Here is a 17,496-nt window from a genome sequence, read left to right as displayed (position 1 = left end):
ATTGCTCAATATGAAATGCGCACCAGAGTTTCCCCAGTGCATTCTAGGAGATTGGTAATGGTTAGCAAGATGTCTTTCAGGGAAGCATATCTGCCATTTCCGCACTTGTCACTGAGGAATCCCTGATAAGCTTCCAAGAAACATTCGGAACCCCCAAAGCACAGATTGAAAGCCGCTGCTCTGCAGTAGGGGTCTTCAGTCCATGGTTCAGGACTCTTGGGTGTGTCACAAAGTCCCACCTGCTGGGTCACAAGCGATTTACAGAGCCACATTTTTTTGGCTTTTTGGAGGATTTGCTTCTGGTGCACCTGCATAGAAAGCAAGAACACTACAGCTCTTGCCTTTCTTCATGCCTGGAATCCCTGGTAGACTTGGGGAACATGGGGAAAATGATATTGTCATGTTGGTATCATTTCTGGCTGAAACCTAGAAGTGATGTTACCAATGCTCTAGGCTTTCACCAATCTCTATGGTAAAATCCATAGAGACTGGCAAAATCCTAGAATGTCCCTTCTGGATTTTAGCTGAAAGACAAGAGTCACTGGAAAAGACAATCATGCTAGGAAAAGTTGAGGGCAGCAGGAAAAGAGGAAGACCCAACAAGAGATGGATGGACTCAATAAAGGAAGCCACAGCCCTCAGTTTGCATGATCTGAGCAAGGCTGTCAGATGGGACATTTTGGAGAACATTGATTCATAGGGAAGCGACTTGACGATACTTAACACACACACACTCTGCATCGAAAACATCCTCTCTTCCCATCCTAATTTTCTTCCACTGCTGATTTGAGCACCACTGGGGAAAGGAGATGGTTCTGTAGGTGTTTGCCTGCCAAAAGTTGACAAATGGCACTCCTGCTTTTCACGTAAGCTAAGAGGAGCAGCAGGATGGCAAGTGACAGCGATTACTCCTTTTTAACAAAGACTGTGCGCCTCTTCCTTCTGTCACATGACTCTGGTGTCATATGGTTTTGATGTCCTGCTCCTTCCTGTCACATGCTACCACCTGGGTGGAGCTTGAGGTGGGTCCAGAACCCAGAAAATCTGAAGACCGCTGCTATAGAAGATTAATCTTGCCAACCTTAAGGATTTGTGTCAACAGTAATAAATCCTCATTGCACTCACTTTCACAGCTGTCTGCTGCCTGTGCCACAGTGTGTGCCGCTTTCCTTGGCTGTTATCACTATGACTTTTAATTAGAGATGCCAGGAATAGAACCCAGGATTATATTATATACAAACTATATAAAGTTATTGCTATTTCCAATGTGCTGCATAATCCACCTGCCCCACTTGGGTGCTAGATATTTAGAAATGATAACAGCTGTGAGAAGTGTGAGAAGAAGTCATGGGGGAAAGACCCCTGCATCACTCTGATAATGCATTGCAATGAAGACGTTACAGTGTACTGTCTTGTGAAGAGAGTACCTGTTCAGTGATCCATTGTTTAGCTAGTAAGTAGTGGCTTATTCTAGAAATCAAACCAAATGAGACGCTAGCTGTCTTTTCCCCTTTCCAGAGCCTGTGGTGCTGGAGATCATTTTAAATCAGTGAAAACGCACGTTAAATTTCTCCAGTGGATGGCAGGTCCCCAAGGCCATTTCAGGTTGGGAAAACAGTGCTGCACAGCATAGTCCTGATCCAAATTGGGCCCTTGAATGTTTGAAATCAAGATGCAAATGTGGAACTCCTATGCCACCTCTGTCAGCTGAACCTGGGGGTTCACCTGGGGAAAATGTATCGTGCAGGTATGCTCACTGAAGAGAGGATCAAACCCTGCTCCGCAGGGTTCTGATCTGATCTGAAGCCTGTGCATTTTTTAAAAAGGCTTAAAAAAATACTCTGGGAAGATGCTGTCCCATCTAGTTTGGCTCCTGATCTTTTGGTGGGTAATATCAGAGGGGTGGAGGCTGAGATGAGTGTTCTGACAGTTTGTGTGTGGCGGATGAAGATTGTGTTTTGGAGCCAAAATCATAGGGGAGAGAGACAGATCTAAATTTTGCAGCTGGTTTTCAGGAAAGAAGTATGGCATTAGGGGTTCCATAGGCACAGCAATGTGACATTGATACTGTTCAGTGTTGGCTATTGTTGTGCCTTGTCTGCTTTCCCATGTTTGTGTATATTTGTAAATAAACAAAAAGCACTATAACTCTCCAGCGATCTCCCATTCAAAAGGAAATGAAATAATGCGGACCTGAACTGTAATGGCCAGTGACATTTCTATTAGGGGAAGAAGGTAGGGAAGATTTGAGAAAAGATCTGGATTTCTTTCTTCTGATTACTACATATGGAATACCAAAGCCCCAATATCTGTTGAGTGTAGACTTTGCTTTTCTAGTTTCATCTCCATTTTATATCTGAAAACAATTGCTGAAATATTTTTTAAAAAAAGATCTGGACCATGTTTGCTGTTTTCTACATGAGGATGGCCTTGTTTGGTTTCCCTGTTGCCACATCAGCTGTTGATACAGTGCAGTAGTGACAGGTTTCCCACAAGACGGGTTTCCCTGAATTTTCCTTGTCCAGTCCCCCACTGTAGCATCCATGCATTGCTGCAGGCTTTCCCCCCCCCCAGTCAGCAATCAGTGTAGTGCTATAGCATTATAACAATGTGTAAAGGCAGGTTCTCTGAATTGTCAGCTTTCACTTTTAAAAAAATAAGTCTCTAGCCCCTTTCATTGCAGAGGTGTAAGGGAAAAGGCATAACTTCATAACAAAGAAAGGTAGCGACTTACTTTAAAAAGAAAAAGAATGAATTCAGAGTACCTGACAGATGCATTATTATGATGATGTTGTAACACTGTAATTTTATGTCAGTTGCTGGTTTTTAAAAAGCCTCCAGTGCTAGAGGGGGGAATAGCTGCATTGTGGGTTGGTGGCAGGGAAAATGGCACCAATATAGCCGTGACTGGGAAGATGTCCATATGGGCGCAATCCTAGTTTATCTGCAATATTTCCCCAAGCGTAGCAAAGCAGGTTTGGGAAAGATCGCAGAAAAGAAGGGAGAAACCCAGAAAGTACTTGGAACCACCACAAAGCAGTGGCAAAGTAGAAAAAAAACCCTGCTTCCCGATAGCATCCAAGCCAAGAAAACAATCTGTGTGTCAGTGACTTTTGATTCTCCCCTGTTTACAGGTATTTAGGTTGCTTCCACGTGAGGATGATTTTCCATTGTGCTCTCATTGCCACTGCAAATGCTCTGTGCTCCATACTGGGGGATTCTCTGTGATATTCCCCTGGACTTGCTGCTTTCCAACCACTTCTCCAGATTAAAAAAAAAATTGGTAGTAGGCATTTCACCAAGATTTGGACTACTCTTCTTTATTTGTTTGGTTCCATGTATCTATTTTAATGGTATTTTGGAAGCTGCTTGGGGCCCCCATTGGGGAGAGAAGTAGGTTAAAAGTATTTAAGCAGGCTTCTCACCACTCAAGGAAACTGGGAATATGTATTAAATTGGTTTGGTTCACAGCCATTACCTTCTTTCAGCCTTTCGTATGTTTTGTGCACCTTTCATTTCAAACTCTATTTTGCTGCTGAAAACTCCTTTAAATTATTTCGGCCCTGTTGTATACCCAGGCACCCAGCCCATTCATGACTGAGAACAAACAGCAAAGGATATTGAATGTGACATTGTTCTTAGCCCAGCAAGCTAAGCTCACCATGCCTAAGGCAGCTGGCCAGAACAAGCCAGTCTGTGTAATTATGGATGAAACAACATCTTTCGTTTATTTCTCTTTCTTCCAACACATAAGCCAAGCTACATGCTTAACCAGCGCGAAGGCACCTGCCTTCTTTAACACCCTACTCTGAAATAGGAAATATTAGTTTGTCCGTAGAAGTTGCTTTACTGTTTTCTGCCAAATCTGTGAATGTACTTTACAAGGCTCGATAACAGGTTAGTCTCCTTAAAGGAAACTAACTATAAATAGGATTCCTTGATGCTACACATAATCTCCTTAAGGGGCTTTCCCCCTTGTTCATTCATTCCTGTCTTTGTTCACTGGAGGAGTAAAATTTGAATTTCACAGGAGCAAATAAAGGAGAAGATAATAAGCACCTGACTTCAGAGTGACACCGGCTGGGAGTAAAGACCGTGAATGCAGGTGCCCCCAGGCCGGGCATTATTTATATAGTGTAGTGGCAACACATGCAGAAGGCTGCCTTACAGTGAAGAAAGATGTGCCTTTTTTTAGAGCAGTAGGGCCAATTTGGAAGCACTCTTGTACTGTGTCCGATTACAAATATATCTTTTGTCTCCAAGGTTCAGCTGCATTTGCAAGTTTGCATCAGAAGCCATGGATGATGCGGATTGGCTAGCAGCGGTGATGTCGACAAGACACCCGTCCTGTTCTGAAAGAAATTTTGCATTTTTAAAAGGTATTTTTTTAACGTAGCAGCAAAGGATGAATGCATAAATGAGTAAACTCATGTAGAAGGGGGCAAGGCTGATGGATGAATAAGCATCCCATTCACTGGGGGGCACATTTGTCATTCGAGTTGTGAAGCCTGAAACAAGCTTGGTTCACATTGTAACAACAGACTTTTCTTTTTATATTAAGTCCATCTGTGCCCACAAGCTACAACACCTCTTGTGAGCTCCACCTCTCATCTATAGTACGGGGCTTATCATACTGACTGACCTTACAGGACACTTTGCTGGGAGTAAGCCCCACTGAATACCAAGGGACTTACTTCTGAGTAGACCTGCTTAGATTTGCTCCCTGAGTGTGCAAAGCACTTTAATCAATCACTGCATGAGTGTTATACCATGATTTCCTTACATAGGGAGCAACATTTTACAGATAAATTGGTGTTCAGCATACAGTAGTTTTGAATCCACAGAGCTTTAAATGATAAAGGCTGTATTTTACTGAGCAAATCACTTTGTGTTTGACTTTATTACCACAATCCTCATCAGGGAAAATTCTTGCTTTCCTTGTAGACAAAGCTCTACATCTCTTTTTAGTGGGCCTTCGTTATAGGTATCTTACGTACCACTAATTGCAATTTATTTACTACAAAGGACCAGTGTTTGAGGCTTGCATACCTGTTATATTTTTATGGTATTTTCTTCATGATGAATTACTGTCATGTTTATTCTATATGTAGGTGCAGTTGTAGCTTTAGAACTGGGAAGGAACTGGTGCTTGGTAGAATAGCCAGTAAGCAAAATACAGCCACAGCTTAAAAGATTTCCCAGACTATTGTGTGTATCCAGTTATACAATCTTTGTCAGATGACACGCTGACAGATATAGTGCCTAATGTATGTACCTGTATATTTTCCCTAATGGAGCAAATAGTCGCCCCCCCAGGACCATTTCAGACTGCTAAAAGTAGCTCGAACAGAACATAGAACTAGAATAAGCAATACTGGGGAAACAGCAACAGAGTTAACATACTGAAGCAAACAAAGGTAAAGGTAATGGTCCCCTGTGCAAGTACCGGATCATTACTGACCCATGGGGTGATGGCACATCATGACGTTTACTAGGCAGACCAGGTTTACAGGATGGTTTGCCATTGCCTTCCTCAGTCATCTACACTTTACCCCCAGCAAGCTGGGTACTCATTTTACCGACCTCAATAGGATGGAAGGCTGAGTCAACCTTGAGCCGGCTACCTGAAACCAACTTCTGTTGGGACTGAACTCAGGTTGTATGGGCAAAGCTTTTGACTGCAGTACAGTGCAGCTTACCACTCTGCGCCACGGGGCTCTTATTGAAGCATTTAAACAGGACCAAACAGGGAATGGGAAGATGTTTAAATCATCTAGTTTGGCTTGCAAGAGAAAAATTCAGAACCAACCCTCTCCCTTTGGTTTAAAGGGGGCTTCTCTTAGGCAGTGGTTTGCAAACTGTGGGCAAGGCCCTACTTGAAGGTCTGGGGGGCCACAAAGTTGCAGATACAGGCAGGGTCCTGTGGCAGACATGCTGTTCATCAGCCAACATCTAGTGTGCTGGGTGGCTCCAGTTTGCATATGATGGGTAGGCTCTCACTCTTTGGAAAGGAAACAAGGGTGAAAGTAAGCTGATACCAACTGGTACAGAGTTAACAGGAAGAAAGCAGTTGAAGTAGTATCACCTGTCTTCTGCTTCAGGCTCTCCAAGAGAGACAATTCTGGCAAGAAGTTTAAATCAATTTCAGCCCTAGAAGGAAGAAGCTGTTTCTAAGATGCCTCCATGTGTGTGACTTTAGGAGTAGATCAGAGAGCCTCTTCTCATGCCGGTGTTGGAATTGTGACACCCCGTTCACAGATATTTGCATGCAACAGCAGGCTATATGTGTGTGAGAGGATGCAAGAATCTGTGTGCATCACTTTTGGGATAAATGACAATAGTGGGTGTCCCTTCCCCCAAAAACAGCATTGAGAAGATTTTTAAAAATCGGAGAAATGCTGAGCTAAGCTCAGGAGGGATGCTTGGCCAATACAGCCACCACACAGGCGTATGGTTCAGGAATATGGTGCTGTGAGACTTCCGGTGGTGCCGTTGGAGAGAGCACTCCATTTCCCCAGGTTGTCCTGGGAGAAATCCAAGTTTGCGTTATTTTTGGGGTACATAGATACCCCAATCCGACCCTTGCAAGTGGGTTGGAAAGCAGGAACTCCCTGCAGCCCGCAAACGCGGTTTGACCTCCTAGGTACTCTGAGGGGGCTTTTTTTAAGCCCCTCGGAGTCCTAGACGCCGGTCCTGCGAGGGCACTAGGGAAGGACATCGCCAAAACGCAACTTTGGCAGCAAGCTCTACCCTCCACCGCCTTAATACCAACATAAGGACTACATAAAGAAAAGAACCTCACCTCTTGACACCCAAGTGAGTACAAAAGAACTCTTCGTCTACTTACTAGAAATTTGAACAGACGGGGGGCTGATAAGAATATTTCTGGGACCCCCACCCCTCCATAATCCGAACTGAAAAAGTTTGATCTGAGTTAGTCATCGGGATTAGCGACAGGAGCCTTATCGGATCGATCAGCCTAAACCATAACAAAGAGTCGGAAGGATACCTTTTAGACTGACAAGAATTATCACCAATGAGAAGGTCCGAAGGAAGGGGAGGGTGATCTCTCTTCCTGATTTTCCGGCGAATTCCTGCCACGTTTGCAGTAAGGGAGTGCCTGGAACGGAAGACTCTCTATAACACCCTCTCTATCATTGGAACTAAAACAACAGGAAGTAGCCGCGGGACTGAATATCCGTCGCACTCGAGTTACTTTCAAATCATTCCTGAAGGAATAACCATCGAGAAGAGACGATAGAAGGTCTGCAGCACTAGTAACTTCCTGTTTACTTCCTGATTAATCCGATCTAGAGCGACCGAAAAAACTCACTGGTATTTTAAAACTTTAAAATGCAATTTTAAAGCCAATTTCGACTCTTTTCAACCCGAAAAAATTATTAGGCTGATCTTTGAACTATCATCTTTTAACCAGCACCTTAAAGGCCCTGTCGGTGGACATGTATTTTACCAGCTTTTTTTGAATGTAAATGTCTCGACCCTGCTCTGGCTCACTACACAGCCCTGCCTATACTAAACTAAGGGACTCTTTACAAACCTCGACCATGGAAAAAAAGTTACAGGATATGCTAACTAAACAAACTGAGGCAACAAATAAACAGTTTGAACAGATGTCTACACAGATGGCACAGTTGACTTCTATGATGACAAATCTTGGTCAAGCATCCCAAGCTATTAATCAGAAGTTGGATGTGGTCACTGGAGACTTGAAAGAAGTAAAAACTCAAATGATTGTTATGAAGACAGATATGCAAGCGATGGATGTATCAATTAAGAAAGTGATGGATGAGCACAAGGACACAAAGAAAAAATTAACAAGCCAAGAAAAACAGATTGAAACAATACAAGCGGATCAGATGGCGGCAAAAAATCAAATGGCAATGATGGAGATGAGAGTGAAAGAGACCAACCTTCGTATACGCAACTTTCCAGATATGATGGGAGACAATAAAGAATCTGCAATACCAAATTTGGCCTACTTATTTCAGATAGATGAACAAGAATTAAAACAAGCCATTAATAGAATATACAGGATACCACTACCTGCTAGAATGAGAAGATCTAAGCCAAGAGACTTGATGATAGTGTTCTATGACACCAGAGTTAAAGACAAGATTATGAAGATTCATTATGAAAATCCAGTGTCAGCAGGAGATTCCTCTCTTATACTACTGAAGGATATTCCAAGGCATCTACTTTCACAGAGGAATAACTACAAAGACTTTGTGTCTATACTGAAAGCTAATGGCATCAAATACCGTTGGATTATGCCACAAGGTTTGGCTTTCACCTATAAGGAAGTGAAAACGACAATTCTATCCCAAGCAGATGTGGGGAAATTTCTGAGAAAATATAAAATGGACCTTAAAGAATTACCTGGAGAGAAGGAGGAAGAAGAAGAGGAAGAAGAAGAGGTACAGGGTGCAGAAGGTGGTACCAAACTATAGACTTTTTATTTTGCTAAAAAACACTACATTATGGCAAAAGCAATTTCTTGGAATGTAAATGGACTGAATGAGAAAACTAAAAGGGCCAGAATCTTCAAATATCTACAGAAATATAAATACTCCCTAATTTGCCTACAAGAAACCCATATAGCTTCAAAGCATAAAAAATACTTGGAGAAACAGGTGCTTGGACAAGCATTTATTGCTTCTGCTAAAACTAAAACAAAGGGAGTGGTAATCTATGCCCACCCCAGTCTCTGTCCAGAACTAGTATATAAAGACAATGAAGGAAGAATTGTAATTATCAGAACTAAAATATTGGGACAAAGGACAATAGTGGTTGGAATCTATGCACCCAATGAAGGGAAAAAATCCTTCTATGAAAAATTACATGATCTGATAACCCAGTACGCACAAGACCAAATTTTATTGATGGGCGACTTCAATGGAATTATTCTCCCATCTCTGGACAAAAAATCAAAAGCAAAAGATATCAATGATGGATGCTTGCCTAAAACTTTCTTTGCCATGGCTTCAGAATTAGAATTACAAGACATTTGGAGAACAATGAATACAACAGCTAAAGAATACACCTTTTATTCAGCAAGACATGATTCACACTCCAGAATCGATATGATATGGGCCAGTAAATCAATTTTCACGCAACTACGTAAAATTCATATTTTACCTAGAACTTTTTCTGATCACAATCCTGTTACCTTTGATTGGAACAATAAACAAGCATTTAGATGGCGAATGAACGATAAACTTTTAAAAGACAACAAGATACAAAAGGAATTACAGGTTTTAATGAAAGACTTTTTTGAAATTAACCTTAATGGGGAAACTTCTTTAAATACAGTTTGGGACGCATTCAAAGCTGTTCTGAGAGGTTTTATGATACAGAAACACTCGGCCTGGAAGAAGACTCAATTGCAATTTACAAACAACATACTTTGGAATTTACAAAATTTGGAGCAGAAATTGGTAATGGTAACACAGGAAGAGGAGAGAAGAGAAATTCAAATACAGATTTCTGCATCTAAACACCAATTAAATTTGGTAATAATGGAGGAAATGAATAAAAATCTGAAACTTGCTAAACAAAAGTATTTTGAATATGCAAATAAACCAGGAAAATTTTTAGCAATACAACTGAAGGACTCATTTCAAAAGAAGATTATAACAAAAATCCAAACTGCTAAAGGACCAGTTTATTCAACTTCAGAAATTCAGAAAGAATTTGTTTCATTTTACTCTAAGTTATATCAGAAAGAAAATACTCCAAAACAGAAAATAGATAAATTTCTAAACTCAATACAGATGAAAGCTTTGTCAATGACCCAGAGAGAATGTATTGAAGCTCCAGTAACAAGGGAAGAAATACAAGAAGCAATACTGAGACAAAAAACGGATAAAACACCTGGACCAGATGGAATTACTGCACTATTTTATAGAACATTTAGTGACAATTTAGTTGGATTTTTTGGTTCACTTTACAATGCAATTTTGGACGAGGGAACATCCCCGGAGACTTGGTCACACGCATTTATATCACTGATACCCAAAGAAGGAAGAGATCCAGAAAAAACATCTAATTACAGACCTATATCGCTCTTAAATGTGGATTACAAAATTTTTGCTTCGGTTTTGGCATGTAGGATAAAGCAATTTATTAAGGATCTTATACATGAGGACCAAGCAGGTTTTATACCAGGAAGGCAAATAAAAGACAATGTAAGAATTTTACTAGATTCAGTGGAATATTATGACCATAATATTCAACAAACTGCGGCTTTTGTATTTTTGGATGCAGAAAAAGCCTTTGATATGGTCTCTTGGAACTTTTTGAAACGGATTTTGGATAAATTGAATTTTGGAGATCGTTTTCAGAAAGGTATATCGGCTATTTATACCTCCCAACAAGCTAAAATTTTGGTTAATGAATCAATGTCAGATAACTGCCAAATCACGAAAGGGACTAGACAGGGATGTCCCTTGTCTCCACTTTTATTTTTGTTGGTGTTGGAACCGCTATGTGCGAAACTAAGAAGTATGGAGGACATCCGCGGGCTAAGAATTAAAAAACATGAATTTAAGTTGAGAGCATTCGCGGATGACCTACTGCTAATTTTGGAAAACCCAACACAGTCAATGAATATACTTCAGGAGACTTTGGATGACTTTGGAAAAGTATCAGGCTTTAAAGTGAATCAAGAAAAAACAAAGATAATATTTAAAAATTTATCGGAAATACAACAACAGGAATTTATATCATATACTGGCTGGGAGAAAGCTAATAAAGTTAAATACCTGGGAATTTGGATCACTGCAAAGAATAAAGATCTGTTAACCAACAATTACCTCAAGTTATGGGGTAAGATTAAAACTGATATGATTATATGGTCAAACAAAAAATTGTCATTAATGGGACGTATCTCAACGATCCAAATGAATGTCTTACCGAGGATGCTCTTCTTATTCCAAAATTTACCAATAATATCACAAACAAAATATTTTGAAACTTGGAGGAAAGACATTTCAAACTTCATCTGGCAAGGAAAAAAACCAAGGACTGCTTATAAATATTTGGTGGATCTAAAAACTAGAGGAGGTTTAGCACTGCCTAATTTTCAACTCTATGCTGAAGCGGTAGCTTTAGTATGGCTAAAAGACTGGATGAATTTGTCAAATGTACGTTTGCTAGACTTGGAAGGTTATAATAACTTAAGTGGATGGCATGGTTATTTGTGGTATGATAAAATTAAATTACAAGCAACATTCCGTAATCATATAATCAGGTCCTCTCTACTTCGTATTTGGATGAGATATAAACACATTTTGGAACCAGAAACACCGATGTGGATATCGCCCCAAGAAATGCTAACTTTGCGCCCACTTAGACCAGACAAATTTATTACTTATCAAGATCTAATTAATTGGGAAGGAAAGAAATGCTCACTAAAAGACTTTCAACTTCTTAAGGATGATTTACAATGGCTTCAATATTACCAAATCAAATCAGTTTTTGTACAAGATGCAAAAAAAGGTTTCTCTAAAGAAAAATCTCCTTTTCAAAGGATTCTACTAGACAATAATACAAAGCTGATTTCTAAAATGTATAATCTCCTTTTAACAATATACTGTGAGCAGGACACGATTAAACCAACTATGATCGATTGGGCTCAAAATGTGGGACATGATATTGTTTTAAATAAATGGGAAAGATTATGGTCTAAAGATTTAAAAGGAATAAAAGCACAGTCAGTGCGAGAAAACATCTATAAAATGATGTATAGATGGTATCTAACACCCAAGAAAATTGCAAAGATTTATAAAATGATGTCCCCTACTTGTTGGAAATGTAACAAAGAAATTGGTTCCTTTTATCACATGTGGTGGACCTGTGACAAAGCCAAAGACTTCTGGGACATGATTTATAACGAACTGAGATTAATACTACAAAAGAATATATCCAAAACACCAGAAATGATGTTATTGAGTATGATTCCAGACGACTTAGCAACACAAAGAACCTTTCTGATTTATGCCACAACAGCTGCGAGACTGCTTTATGCAGCGAAATGGAAAGGGCTAGAAACTCCAGAGAAAAAAGACTGGATTGTTAAAATGTTTGAAGTGGCAGAAATGGCAAAACTCACAGCTATTCTAAATGAAGAAAATGACGTTCGGTTTTTGGGGGAATGGGGGGCGTGGATGCAATATTGTGAATATGAGTTAAAATTGGGAAGAATGGAAGAATATTTTCTAATCTGATCCAGAGGATTATTTTTGATTTTTTTTTATATTGAATAAGCATAATTATATTTACTAACAGATTATGGTCTTTTATATATGGTATTGATATTTTATCAAGATTAGATTACCTATGACGGGATGAACTTTTTATTAAGAGGCAGATAGAGGTGATGGGGAAGTCAAAAAATTTTCCATTTCTTTTTTTTTTCTTTTTTCTTTTCTCTTTTTTATTATATGATATGGAATTATAACAACTTTAGGTTAGAATTGAAATTCGATATTGTTATAGATGTTGTTTAATGCAATGGAAAATTTCTATCATAAAACCCAATAAAATTTATATATATATAAAAAAGGAATATGGTGCTGTGTGGGGCAGTGTTGTAATCTGACAGTTTATGGGCATTCTCCAAAGACTTCCAATCATAAATCAGCCATAACAGTTCTGCCTGGATGTTCTCTTGTTGCTGAACCCAGGTTCTGAAGTTGTTCACCTTCTCTGAAGCATGACCTGGTATGTCCTGGCCCTGCCTCTATCACTCTTCAGGAAGATGGTAATGGACTCATCATTTTTTACCACCAGCACAATGGTATCTCCAGATTTCAGCCCAAACTCAGGCAACTGGGTCCCATCCCACAGGACAACATGACTGTTGTTCTGGCAGGCCAGTTTCTGCTGATATGGTGGCACCCCTTATTTCTGGGCAATTTGGATTTTGAGATCCCAGATGGTTCTGCTAGCATGGTTGTCCAGGGAATGTATCTGTTCCATCAGCAATGTCACATTCAAGCACAAGGCCATCTTCAGGACTGATGAGGTGAGGCTGGTAGTTTGCAGTCTCCCAAGGAATAGCCAGCTGGCTTTGGTACTCCATTTCAGACTGGGAAAAAGGACTTGAGGGGGAAGGCTTAAATCCTCCTCCTTTTGTGCCATGGTCTCGGTCAGAATCAGGCTCTCCCACATTATATTTAAAGAAAAAAAAGCTGGGAGCTCTATTCATGGTACTCCCACTGTCATGGCTTTATGCTCCATATTGAGATTCCAAAGCTATAGTCTGTAGTCTGGTATCCAGACGGTATGGAACCGATGATGGGGATAGCCTTGTATGTTGTGTTAATAGCCATGCTGTGATCCATTCTACCTCCCACCATTTTTTAAAAGGTTGGATGAGGTGCATTCCAGCACATAAGGAGGAGAGGGCCTGAACAATGGGGTTGCGGGAATCTGATTGGCCACGTTTTACTCATCTAATTTATTCTACAGCATGTCTGAAAATGACAGCCAAGCAGTGTAGTCCCTGGACCATGACAGTTATCTTAAATTTTTCAGAACTATGTTCTTCCCACAATGCAATCCCTGAACTAGAAACAACACAAGATATGTTCCTAGAACATTTTCGTAGCAAGGTTATGGTGAATTACTGGTGCAAATATCCAATTTCCAGTCCTACTTCCCCTCCCAAAACATACCTGAAAGTATTATTTACAACACAGTTACATCCCAATCAGGTCATTGCGAGAGAGATTACCTAAAAGTAGCTTGTGGTGGGACAACACAATAATATTGCTAACTAAATTGCAAAAATTCCAATTACAGACATTTTCTTTTTGAAGTTATGTGCCTTGTACTATCAAGCACTCTGCTGTAATTATTCTCTGTTAATTGATTCTGTTGGGAATTAAATATAAAGATGTAGGCTTTAGAAGTACATATTCAAATCTGATTTATTTTAGCTCAAAAATGAGCAAGTGAAAGAGAAAAGGCCAAGGGGTGTGACATGCAGTCCTAAAAATGTGCAGCCAGGAGGTAGGACTGATGGTCTGCTGATATGGGTACATCCCCCCCCCCCCAGTTTAATCAGGGCTCAAATGCACCTAGAGCTGGTATTCTGGGTGACAAGAGGCCAAATGAAAGGAAGGCTGTTGCTCTATAAATCGTATACTACAGTAGTTCCTTTAGCCAGGTATTGTTTGTCTTGGTTTTGAGGCTCCGCCCCTGAAAGCAAAGCTCTGAGTTAAAGTACACCCTTGTGGCACGGCGAGCTCCCGTCTTTAGCCCAAGATGTTTTTCAAGTAATAGCAAATTTAGCCACAATGTAATGTATCTGTAGATATTATGATTACACCTCCAAACGAGAAAAAAGCCAGAAACGAATGGTGCACTGCCTTGCTGAAAGCACAGAGGAAAAGGTTCCCAAACAAAATGGCAAAGGGAGAACTGTACAGGCTGCCCTGAGCTCCTTGGAGGAGAGACAGGCTAAAAACGTTCTAGACAGGCAGACAGACACAGGTCATTTTTTCACGGAGGTTTGCAGCGGTTTCACTTTTGTTTTGCCATGCTGCTAATTTTTGATTTTAAATGACTGCTTCAAATTTGAGGGGAAAACCCGCTTCATCCCTGCATCAAGTCAAACCTGTTTTGGTCCGTTCTTTCCTTTTGCTACGTGGTTTTTGGCGCAGATCTCCATGAAAAACTCCCTGGGGTCAGATGTATTCTCCCCGCCCATGCAGGCAAATTTCTCCTCCCTCCCCGGCATGCGAACGGTGATTGGACAAGGGGAGTTTTGTGCTCCGACAAGTATCGCAGGCCACCATTCCACCTCCGCAGAAGTCTTCCGGCCGGAGATGTGTGCATTTCCTCTTCATAGGAGTGCCGGGCGGCGCATAGCTGCTGCAGATCGTGCTCTTTGTTCTTCGGAGAGCGAGTGCCGCAGCTTTGCTTGCGGGGGGGGGTATGTTTAGGGGATCACACCTGAGGGACAGCCTCCCTCCAAGGCAGGACGGATCGGCATGCTGCGAAGGGAAGGGAGAGTGTTTGGCCATTTATGCATGGGAGGTTTTGCCTTGGGTTTGCCACTCTCTAGATGTACATTTCCCCATTCAAATTCTCAAAACTCTGCTTTGGGGGCTTATTGTTGAGTTTTGAGAATTCGAATGAGGAAAATGTGCATCCTGAGAGTGGCAAATCCAAGGCAAAACTCCCTCCCGTCACCCTTCTGAGGAGGGCCGGCCAGTCTGCTCTGGGTCTCCCTCCTCTCCCCACCCCTCATGCATCCTGTGCATCCCCAACCTGGTAAAAGAACAGAACAAAGGAACGATGGAAATCTTGGGAAAGTGTGTGGATCGGCATGCTGCAAAGGAAAGGGAAGGGAGAGTGTGCATCCAGAGAGCATCGCCAAGTATGGGGGTGGAGGAAAACAGGGAGCATGGTAAATAGAAAAATTACATAAGGAAACAAGAGGGACTGGTGCTTGTTTTTCTGCACTTGGACCATGTCCACAGAGGTGAACAGCACAAGGTAATCCGCTGGGTGGAGTTGGGGCGGAGTTGGGGGCAGGCATAAACAATGAGCTTATCAGAAGGGAGGGCTTCAGGAAAGGGGCAGACCAAACCGTTGTAGAATACTGCCAGCTTTGTTCCCATGAAAAACCAAAACTACTTCAAGATTGACAGGGATGATCCGCGGCCATGAATTTTTTTTTAATCGGGTTTTTTTTTGCTCCATGTCAAGAGAGCAGCAAAATCGTCCATGAAAAGTTGGCCACAGAGTTTTTGTCGGGGTTCAGCACCAGAATCTGTTCGGTCCAGGGCCAAGCCCCAGATGATGTGAAGGAACAAATAAAGATGCTTCTGAACATGAGCAGGGTGACTGAACAACTGAAGCTTGCACCAATATTCTTGTAATTAAGGAGAGATTCCAGGAGTTAAGCTCAGTGGGGGAAATGGCAAAGGTGTCAGTGGCCAAAGACCTTATCATGTGGGGAGTTTGAAGGTGTGCTAGATAGTGTCATAAACAAGGACTTTGCTGTTGAGCAGATGGTAGTAGGTCTGTTTGTTGACCACTTCACCTCATACCGTATCAAGCCCAGTATTTACCTCTGCATCCTTTGTTTGGTTGCTCGGATACCTGTTATCACAAGGTCACTGCTGGAAAGAAGATAAACACTGCACTGATTGCAAGGGGGTGCCTATAAAGGTGGGGTGCAGTATTTTTAGGCATTTAGTATTTTTAGGCATCATCTCTTTTAGCCAAAGAGATCCCTAAGGTATTTGGGGGAGAACGAAGCAAAGATTGGCACCTTTATGTACCAAATAATAGTTATAATTGGCAATGATAAGAATAATATTCCAATCTATTTAGCAATTTCTACATGAACACAGCAGTTGGTATGGAGCTGTGGGTCAGAGCATCTGCTTTTTATTATGGAGAAGGTCTCAGCTTCAATCCCAGGTATCACCAGTTAAAAGGATCAGGTAGTAGGTGATCTGAAAGACTTCTACCTGAGACCATGGAGAGATGCTGCCTATCAGAGTAGATAGTGCTGATCTTGATGGACCAAAGGTTTGACTAGATTTTTTTTAAACCCAAACTTATTTAAATCAATATTGGTCAAAAATAACAAAAGTTGGCAACAAATACCAGAGGCTTTCAATAACTTACTTTTCAGCAGTTGGCACAGCCATTTTACTGAGAAATGAGCAGAGGAAAATATCTTCTGCTGTAACAAAGAGATCCTGTATTTAGTTTTGATGGTCTTTGCGTATGATCAATCCATATCTACCCACAGTAGATGTGTCAGGTCAAAAGAAAGATCGTGCTAGTTATGAGCATGAAGACAACTGCTTTTCCTGGAAAGAGAGGCAGAACTAGGGTCCTGCTTCTTTTCCAGTTGTTCTTTCCTTGAATCTTTATAAGAAATATGAAATTGTAAATGCACATATTCCAGCTGCAACTGATGCAGTATTTTATGCTGCAGAAACTGTACCTGAGTACAAAATATATGGTAAGAAGTGGCTGTGTAAGATTAGGATGTATATTCTTTTCAAACAGACTTACCTTGAAATTGCTACTGTTGAAGTATGCACAACACAGTCCAATGGGGGACAATTAGATTCACAATTACAGCACTGGAGTAATGAATGGTTTTCTGGAGGCAATTGCGATTGTCCCTACTTCTCAAAGCTTGAAACAGAACAATTTTGTCTCATTGTCATGCATATTTTTTACATATTAGGCAAGATAAAATGTTTGGTCTAATATAGCTAGGGTTGCCAACCTCCAAGAGCCTGGAGATCTTCTGGAATGACAACTGTTCTTCAGACTACAGAGATCAGTTATCCTAGAGAAAATGCCAGCTTCAGAGGGTGAACTCTGTGGCATTATGCCTTGCTGAGGTCTCTCCCCTCCCCAAACTCCACCTTCCTCAGCCTCCTCCCCCCTATCTCCAGGAATTTCCCAACCTTGAGTGGGCAACCCTAAATATAGCTC

General features: G+C 41.0%; 1 pseudogene; it reads right to left on the bottom strand.

Moving 5' to 3' along the window:
* Positions 1 to 6,380: 6,380 nt before the first annotated feature.
* LOC130477624 (ubiquitin-like protein ISG15) lies at positions 6,381 to 13,029 on the bottom strand (annotated as a pseudogene).
* Positions 13,030 to 17,496: the final 4,467 nt, after the last annotated feature.

The sequence above is a fragment of the Euleptes europaea genome, chromosome 5, assembly GCF_029931775.1.
Source record: "Euleptes europaea isolate rEulEur1 chromosome 5, rEulEur1.hap1, whole genome shotgun sequence".
Classification (NCBI taxonomy): domain Eukaryota; kingdom Metazoa; phylum Chordata; class Lepidosauria; order Squamata; family Sphaerodactylidae; genus Euleptes; species Euleptes europaea.
This window is presented reverse-complemented; position numbering and strand designations above follow the sequence as displayed.